This window comes from Pelodiscus sinensis, chromosome 8 (genome assembly GCF_049634645.1).
Source record: "Pelodiscus sinensis isolate JC-2024 chromosome 8, ASM4963464v1, whole genome shotgun sequence".
Classification (NCBI taxonomy): Eukaryota; Metazoa; Chordata; order Testudines; family Trionychidae; genus Pelodiscus; species Pelodiscus sinensis.
Genome location: NC_134718.1, coordinates 60,855,631 through 60,865,920, shown reverse-complemented (window position 1 = coordinate 60,865,920; position 10,290 = coordinate 60,855,631).

Here is a 10,290-nt window from a genome sequence, read left to right as displayed (position 1 = left end):
CTGTCTCTGCACTCGGAGTGTCAGATTGGGGAACTGAGCCATGACAAGACTAATACAAACATTTGCTTGAGACAAATATGTAGCACTTACACCTTTCAACTGCAGATTTCAGAACTCTACTCAAAGATGAGTAATTATAATTATTTTAATGAGATATACAGACATGAGGAGACTTACCTAATCTCACATAGCAGCAGTGCCAGGACTAAAATCCAAGGCATTGACACTCCCCGCCCCTCATCCCTGTACTGTACTTTGGTATAGACAACACAGGAATCTCGATCTTTGGGTTTGCTCTATTGAATGTAGGCCCTAAGGGCTCTCTGCCTTTTCTCTGCTCCCAGAATCTTGAGGCTGGCTTTGGGGCAGGGCTGGTCCATCCTCCCATGTAATTTAGAGATAGATGGGATGCTCTAGGTTAGGCTGGTCCCCTAGGGCAAAGCACTCCTCTACACCCATTGCCAGCTTCTTATAAGAAGGGGCTGGGTGCAGATGCCATTGAGCCAGCTATAATGGTTTTATGGCAGCTGGAAAGTCTCCTTTGTTAGGGAAAGCCTGGCCTCCTTCATTAGAACAGCCTTCTGGTTGCTATGCATCATCTGTGTGGTGTAAAGCAGCCAGCTGGGCTGGGGATCTGGCCAAGTATTCTAGTCAAATTGTTCCTTACTGTTGTCTGCATTACCAGTGTATAGTTTCATGAGCCACTGGATTAAGGAGTAGGCAGGGTCTCCAAGGATACCTACTGGCATTTCAATATCACCAATGGCAATTTTTTGGATTGGGAAGAAAGTTCCATCTCACACTTTTCCGAAGAGACCAGAGTTCCTAAAGATGCATGCATCATGCATATTTCTTAATCATCACACATTGCTATCACTGAAATGGCCCTTGAGATCCACCAGCAATTGCAACACCATTGAGAAGTACCCCTTATAGTTTATCACTCTTTGGGAAGGTTGTCAGGTGCCAAGATAGAGATATGTATTCCATCTATCGCCCCACCATATTTAGGGATCCCCCATCATGGCAAAGACATCCATTATGTCCTGCATGCTTGCCCTGGTTCTCAGCAGCCCCCACTGTTGATTTATCCACTCCAAAACTGATTCCTGAAAGACCGGTAGCAGTTTAGCATTGTAAGCGTTTATAGGGCTATCTCCACTTGCTTCTCAACTGTCAGAGCAGGTCTCATTTTGGTACTGGCATCCTTCAGAACAGGGGAAAGCAATTTGCAAAGTTGCATGAAAGTGGCTTTATGCATATGAAAATTTTGCAGCCACGCGTCATCATCCCTTACCTGCATAGCTATGTGGTCCTACCAATGGGTGTGTCTAAACAACATGGCTCCATCGATGGAGCCATATAGATTAGGCTGATAGGCAAAGGGAAATGAAGCCACGATTTAAATAATCGCGGCTTCATTTAAATTTAAATGGCTGCCGCACTGAGCCGACAAACAGCTGATCAGCTGTTTGTCGGCTCAGTGCGCTAGTCTGGATGCTCCCGCGCTGACCTGAAAGCCCTTTATCGACCTCCCCGGTAAACCTCATCCAACTGCTCCATACAATGGACCACAGCTCTGTGTGTGGCCTCCTCATATTCTTCCGCATGCAGGCAGTTTCTGGCAAGGCTCTGGCTAAATTGGGTAGCCCAACAGCTAGAACTTTCCCTAACTCCTTTCCTACACTCTATTGTAACCACCGTTTTAATTGTAGTAATCATCTTTTGTATAACATTGTGTATTGTAAAACGCTTGGTTAATGCAGCTATCTTTTCTGCACACATTCGATATACAGCAATAGAAAAGGGTCCTCGCCAATTCCTCGATCCCTAAACCATTGGGTACTTTTAGATTCATCCAAGGTGGGCAAGAGGTGCTGGCATCACCGCCATCTTGTATCCTGGGATGTGGTGTGTCATATCAGTAGGTGGAATGTAGCCAGACACGAACCCCCCTGCAACATCCATCTTGCTTGCCCCTCTTAGGTGCCTGGAGTGCACAGGGCATAAAGAGCAATAAGATCAGCATAGTCTTTGATGTCTTGACAGAGGCCCGGATATGCTGGCTGCTGTGACCCTGGATAACTATAAACACAGATACGAGAGGGTAATCAAGCCAATAAGCTGACCTAGAGGCTGCGAGAACTGCCTTGGCTGGCACCTATATTGATACGATCACACGGCCGTCCCTGAAAGGGGAATCTGCCGCTGAGAAAAGAATGTCCAGTACTTCCAATTTAGTTCTCTCTCTTACAAGTGTAAATTAAGTTCACAACTCCCTTGTAAGAACTGGCGTCACAAAGACGAACCAGCACAATTTGGCATCTTAGATAAGAAAGAGGATACGTGCCCCTACAGAGTGGCCACCAGGGAAACCTGGGGAGGGCTAGCCTCCCACTAGTTCGAATTAAGGGGCTACACACTCCTTAATTCGAACTAGCTAGTTCGAACTAGGCTTAATCCTCGTAAAATGAGGTTTTCCTAGTTCGAACTAAGCGCTCTGCTAGTTCGAATTAAGTTCGAACTAGCGGAGCGCTAGTGTAGCGCCTAACGGACGTTAGTTTGAATTAACTTTGTAGTGTAGACATACCCTTAGATACTGTGGTGCTAGGCAGAAGTATAGAAAATTAAGACAAGGTATTTATTTTATTACAATAAGTTGACATTCCTATTCCTGCAGCAAAATGTTGAGGAGAGGTGGTCTCAAAACTGAGACACACTGGGGAAAATAGGATTTTGAGATATGTATCTTTTGTAGCTCCTGCCAGAACATGTTTGATACAATTTGAACTCCCAATAAAATCAAATTTAAAAGGAGAAACAGAGGCTAGTCCTGATATTGTGCTGACCCTGCAGCCCAAGAATAATGTCTGCATAATAAGACTTTGCACTAATAGCACCTGCTATTAGGGACTCAAAGTACTTTACCAACTATGGGTAAGATTCAACCCTTGAATGCATATACACACACGGGGCAATTCCACCTCATGTAGCAATACAAAGCACTTGCAGTCTCCAAGGGTATGTCTACACTACCCTCCTATTTCGAAATAGGAGGGTAATGTAGGCATACCGCAATTGCAAATGAAGCCCGGGATTTGAATTTCCCGGGCTTCATTTGCATAAGCCAGGCGCCGCCATTTTTAAATCCCGGCTGGTTCGAACCCCGTGCCGCGCGGCTACACGCGGCACGAACTAGGCAGTTCGAACTAGACTTCTTAGTTCGAACTACCGTTACTCCTCGTGGAACTAGTGGGGTAGTGTAGACATACCCCAATACTCTAGGGCACTGTGGCCATGAGAGGTGGTTCCGGGCACGGCACAGTTAGATTGCCTATGCTGGAAGGGCTTCCGTGGACTTGAAGATTTGGCCTTATATTGTTTATTATGGTACAGACCTGATCCAAAGCCCATTGAAATCAATGGGAGCCTTCCCATTAACTTTAATGGACTTTGGCTCAGGCCCTAGTACTTAAATATATTCAATAATGAAAATAACTGATGTTCTTATGTGTCTTTTCATAGTGTTTTCACTGAAAAATTAATGCATCTATTTAAAGGTACTTACATGGTTTTATTACCCTAATATCTGAGCCCTTAATCTTTGGTGTATTTATCCTCAGAGCACTCTTCTGAGGAAAGGAAGTGCTACTATCCCCATTTTACAGATAGGGGAACCCAACATGATTTGCCTAAGATCTCACATGTAGTCTGTGATAGAACAGAGAACTCAAACTGAGTCTCCCACATTCACAACCAGGTGTCTAAGCACTGTACCACCCTTCCTTTTTACACTGTTCTAGAAATGTTGTTTTCCATAGTTGCCCATCTTCAGCTCTGGAGAGTTGCCTTTGACACACATCAGATTTCAAACAAGAAAAATGAGGCTGATTTGAAGTGAAGGAGTTGACATGAACTCTACACCCTGCAGAAGGGTCTTATGGGCTTTGATTATCTCTTTAGTACATGGGCAATGGGTGGAGGAGACAACTGGCTGGAAGTCTAAAGCTACAAAGTAAACATTTTAAAGGTGACCAACTGCAGTTTGCAAGTAGTGAACCCTACTTTAGCACAAGTGGGATTCCCTGCAATTAGTACAGGAAAAACATGAATTGGGCAAAATTGTAAGGATTTTCATGGGGATAACTAGACTGTCTCAAAACATGGACCTGCCTACTCCTGGATTCCCCTTCCAAAGCAAAGTCTATCTTGTTATAGTACAGGCTGAACCTCTCTAGTCCAGAACTCTCTGGTCTGGATACACCTGTCATCCGGAATGATTTTAGTTAGCCAGATGTCCATTTTTCATTGGTGTGGCCAAGTTTCCCGTGGTCCCATAAAGTTTGTTTACAGCCACCAGTCCTAGCTCTCAGTGTTCTGTGCTGTTATTTAGCTCTAATTTACCCCTAAATGTCCTCTAACAGACCAGTAAGCCATAGAAGTGTTGGCAATGCTGCTAGACAATATTGACCTCCTGTGGTCCAGAAGATTCTCTGATTCAGAACTAGTCAGATCGTGAGGGTGCTGGACTAGAGAGATTCAACTTGTAGTCCAATCAATAAACATGTCTCTAGTCAGATACATTTAGACCAGATCCTATGCTGGACAAAAGGCTTATCATTAAATTGTTAGATGATCCTGAAAGCATTCCCAGGCATTCCAATTAAAAGTTAGGAAACAAATGGTAGAAATATATGGTCTGTTTTCAGACTGGAGAAAAGTAAATAGTGTGGTCCCAGTACAAAACCCTGGGGGACACATGCTGTTCAATATCTTCATAAATGATCTGCAAAAAGGGATAAACAATGAGGTGGCAACATTTACAGATGATACAAAATTACTTAAGATAGTTTAGTCCAAATCAGACTGTAAAGAGTTACAAAGGGATCTCAGGAAACTGGGTGATTTGGCAACAAAATAGTAGATGAAATTCAATGTTCAATGCAAAGTAATGCACATAGCAATATACATACTCGACTATACAGATAAAGTGATGGTGCCCAAATTAACTGTTATCCCTCAAAAAGGAGTTCTAGAGTATATAGAAATGCTTCTCACTGTGCCTGAATCATCCTGAACATATTCTCCAGCTTCAGAAAATTTTAATTATCTCCAGTCGTCAATAGAACAGATGCAACTGAATAATGTAACTGTCCTTAACATTACTTCTGGGGATTTTTGTGTCACTGTGTATGCACAGAGTTCACGTCCCCCACAGATTTCTTTGCTTCCCCACAGAAAAAGGACCCTCTCATAGGGAAGCAAAGGAAGCTGCAAAAGCAGTCATGCACCATTCCCTAGCAGCACAGGTAGGGTGTCGGGCACTCAGAGCAACTGGCAGGGAGGTAAATGACTGCAAAGCTGGAGACACCTCAGTGGATCCTACCCTGAGCTGGGATCAGCTGCTAGTCCTGACTGGGCTAGAAATTGGAGAGGACAGGACTTCCTCTTCCCCTGCAGGGAGTATTTGGGGCTGTGTCCGACCACCCTTAGCAGCATGAAGCTCAGCATCCTCCCATGCTTTCTGGCCCCTCATTGTTCCTCAGCTGTCAGTGGAAGGAGTCACTATATGGGGAGCTGCTCCTCTAGCCACCTAACCCCTGTACTTCTGGGCTTCCCATACCCAGACATGCCCATCAAGCTTCAGCCCCTATGCCCAGAACACCCCTAACCCTTCATATCTGAACGCAACTCCACTGAACCTCAATCCCTGAATATGGAGCCCCTTGACTTTGGATCCTACCCTCAACCTTCCCACTGATCTCCCTTCACTCAACCCCACACCCTGATGTAGCCCATCCCCCTGAGCCCTCACATACAGGCCCCCATACCATTGACCCCCCCAACTAAGTGCACCCAGGTTGGGTATGTTAGTAGAGAGAAGGAGCACACCCTGTTTCCCCCTCCCAACCTCCCCAGCTGGGCTTCTATGGGAGAAATTAAAACTGCCCTCATGCAGTGGAAAACCAAAAGGAAGGGCAGGTGGCAAAACAGCTTGCCCTTCTGAGGTTTAAATCCCTGCTCTCAGCACTCAGGCTGACCCTGGGAAGAGACACTTCTACTTTCTGTGCCCCTGTGAGTAAACCTCGCCCTCCTCTATTCTTCCCCTTCGGGGTAATGCTTTTCTAAAATGGCAAGCTGGTCTATTCACTGATGGCTAGAAGCTCCAGGATTAGAAATATGTCTAGCTCTGTGTTTTGCTATGTTCTTTCATAATTACCTATGACCTTTGGTGCATTTTTATTATTTAGCATCAGCTTATCAAATCCAATGTGCTGCGAATGGTAAAATTATGTATCTCAAATGACAGTGAAGCCACTAGATGGTGCAGCTAGACCTGGTTTCTTCAGAAGAATAGAGACCACCAGAGGGCACCACAGAAACATATAAATATTGTACAAAGATAAGCACAGTTGTATTTTTCTATTTAAGCCAATACATAGAGCCAAATGCTCTGCTATTGGGCCTCTGTGAAAGCACACCAGCAAACACTTTGACCCAAAGACAACTTTAATGTTATTTTTAAAGCTAGGGGGAAGTTATAAAAATTTAGTGTGAAGCTAAACAAGGGGATTTGTACAAGCAAAGATAAGATATTGGGGCTGGTGGAATAGGGAGTGCTCATGAGAAGAAATAGATGTTGGAAGGCAAAGATAACAATCCTTAGACCTTACATAGAACTTTTCATCGGTAGAGCTCAAGGAACCTGGTTACCCTTTCCCCCATGTTACAAGTGAGGAGACACAGAAGCAGAGGGACTTGATTAGAAATTGCTCATCAGGAGAAAGACAGGTCCAGGAACAGAAGCCAGCTTTCCTGCCCTGTACTCTAACACCCCATTCCCTACACCACACTGCTCCTCCTCTTCCTGTTGTGGGTGGGAACAGCCATGTTTGGTTTTGAGACGATGTTTGTAGACGTAGCTGATGGATGAGGGAGAGTGGTGGAAAGGCAGGTATTGGGGAAAGAGGATGAATGTGGGGAGGAGGCAAACTATATTTTTTGTTTAAACAGAAAAATTAAATGCAAAAAGGGACAAATTTCAATGGGCATTTTTCTCCTGGTGTATTTGGCAAGCAAGCTACTACATTGATTTATAATGTGTTATAAGTGATGCAGTTAATTACCCAGGAAAGCTATGTGTGTGGTTTATAATTTTTTATTAATGAACAACTTTCCAATATAGCATTTATGGTGCAGAGTTTTTACATGCAACTATATAGTACAACCTCTGTTATCTGAATGTCAGTGGCATGGGAGGCACTGGGGAATCATTTTTTCAAACCAAAGTGTTAGCTAAGGGGGGGGGGAATTCCTCCATAGAATCAATAAACACAAGGGAACACAACCTTACTTTGGGTGATTGGGGCTTTTGCATAACTGAGACTGAACTGTGTCCCCAGTATACCACATAATAGGAAATATGGGAGAGATGTTATAAGGAGGACATTGGGCCTTGGCAATGAGAGATGTTGGGACAATAATGATAGGAAATAAGATTTCAGAGTACAGTACCATCACATTTACTGCTACTTCTATCCTATCCTTATACACCTTTCACTGATCCCCCCTTTAGGCCCGTATAAGGTGTCCCTATGTCTATTCAAATCCTTGTATTAAACTGTCACTCTGTTCTGCAAGAACATTTTGCCCCCATGTAGCACTTTTCATACAAAAGATCTCACAGCGCACTTTCAGTGCAGCAGCACCTCAGAGTTACGAACACCCCAAGAATGAAGGTTGTATGTAACTCTGAACAAAATAGGATTGTTCTTTCAAAAGCTTACTACTGAACATTGACTTCATACGGCTTTGAAACATTACAAAGAAGAAGAAAAATAGTGCTTAACTATATTAGGTTAAATAAAAACAAGCACAGAAATGCTTTCATTGCTAATTGTTTTTAAAAACACCTTTCCCTTAAATTTTTCAATAGTTTAGTTTAATACAGTACTATTTGCTGGTTTTTGTCTCTGCTGCTGCCCGATTGCATAATTCCCATTCCAAACGATGTGTGTGATTGACTGGCCAGTTCGTAACTCAGGTATGCACAACTCAGATTCTACTGTAGGTATCAATATCCCCATTTTAAAAAAAGGGAACCTAATGCAGAGAGAGGCAGAGTTAATTACCCTCCACCCACTGATCATATTGGAAAAAGAACCCAGGTTATGTCCATCCACATTTCCTGCTCCATCCAGTAAATCATGCTGACTGGAGACCAGAGTTCAATTCCAGGGTCAGGCCAGGTTTTCTGAGACAGTGAGCAAGGTTGATGCTGTAGGGATTTGCAAGTAGTGCAGATCCCTGCACCCATGCATTGAGCTACTGACTTCAAAGGTCTGCCCTTATGGCAAGTCTAGGACTAGTGCTTTTACCTCTGTGCCTCCCTTTTCCATAAAAATGTATCTTTTCTCCATACCAATTGTAGTCTCTATGTCAATTGTAATAGCTTCAGGGCAGTGACAATCTCTTGCTATGCATTTGTGCAATGCCCAGCACAATGGGTAACAGAGGATTAGCCACTGGGCTAAGGCGGCCCATGTTCAGGGCCCCCATCAATTGATATGTAAAGAGGCAAGGTGGCAGAGGGAATATCTTTTATTGGAAGAATTTCTGTTTGTGGGAGAGACAAGCTTTTGAGCCACACAGAGTCTCATTCAGGTCTTCTTCCCAAGTCATAGAAAAATGCAAGGTGGAACAGATTGTTTAGCATCAAGAGTTAGAAATATTGTTTGAATAGCACCTTTGTGTGGGTGTTCTGGTACAGCAGTAACAGTTGAGGTAAGGAGGAAAACCATGGCGAGTTGAAGTGCCATGATTGTTTTATCTCAAGTCTTTTCACATAGTTCAGTCTAGAACCAGCAACAGTGAATGGCTCATTAACACCTCTTCATAGCACAAAAATAGGGGGTTGCAGATTATTGTAATAAGTCATAAATCCAGTGTCTCCTGCCCTGAGCCTCTCACATCTTCTGCACTGATTCCTGCATCCCCCGTATCTTCTGAACTGATACTGATACACACCATATTCCCCTCCCTAACTCCTGCACTCCCCCCACATACCACTGCCTTGAGCTCCCTCCCTCCACTCCATCCCACACTGAAACTTCTTACAGACTCTATCCTGTCACTACCACTCAATCCCTTGAACTGAGCTTACCCCTCCCTGCAAAAGCGGGCGGCAGTACAACAGTACCTGTAAGGAATGTAAGGGTATGTCTACACTACCCTCCTAGTTCAAACTAGGAGGGTAATGTAGGCATACCGCACTTGCAAATGAAGCCCGGGATTTGAATTTCCCGGGCTTCATTTGCATAAACTGGGTGCCGCCATTTTTAAATCCCTGCTCGTTCGAACCCCGTGCCGCGCAGCTACACGCGGCACGAACTAGGTAGTTCGGACTAGGCTTCCTAGTCCGAACTACCGTTACTCCTCGTGAAACGAGGAGTAACGGTAGTTCGGACTAGGAAGCCTAGTCCGAACTACCTAGTTCGTGCCGCGTGTAGCTGCGCGGCACGGGGTTCGAACGAGCAGGGATTTAAAAATGGCGGCACCCAGTTTATGCAAATGAAGCCCGGGAAATTCAAATCCCGGGCTTCATTTGCAAGTGCGGTATGCCTACATTACCCCGCTAGTTCGAACTAGTGGGGTAGTGTAGACATACCCAAAGCTACTTTCAAGCTCTACCATGCTCCATACTTCCAATCATCTCAAAAGACTTTATAAAAACTCACAGAGAAGCTGGAAACAAACTTGCAAAACCCATGGGAAACAAAAATAAAATCCTGTGGCTGAAAAGACAGCCCCATAGCTATTTTATTCTTCCTGTTTAAATAATGGTAACACTGGTTACAATGATGGCCTGACAGCAAAGAAAACCATTTCTGTGCAGAAATAGGAATGGCAGGCATAGCAACCCATGGCCACTCCCCATTTACTGCAGTTTTATACATGCACCTGAATAGGATGCTTTTGGATACATTACCAAAAGTAAATCAAGAACCTTAATGTGACCCCTGCCCCAAAGACCTTACAATCTAATTTCAGGCATGATACAATGATTGAGCATAAGAGATCACACTGTTACTCAGGGTTGGTATGCATACAGCTTATTGGTTCCATTGAATTAGGAATGTTTTTAACAGAAGGCAGCTCACTTCCTGTGGGCCCTTTTGTCATAGAACCAGGGGCAGAATGGGTCATCACTGACAAGGTGGGCTGTGTTTAAAGTGGTGAACTATTAAAATGTCTTCAGGTCGCATTAGTATTTTTCTTGTATTTAAGCTG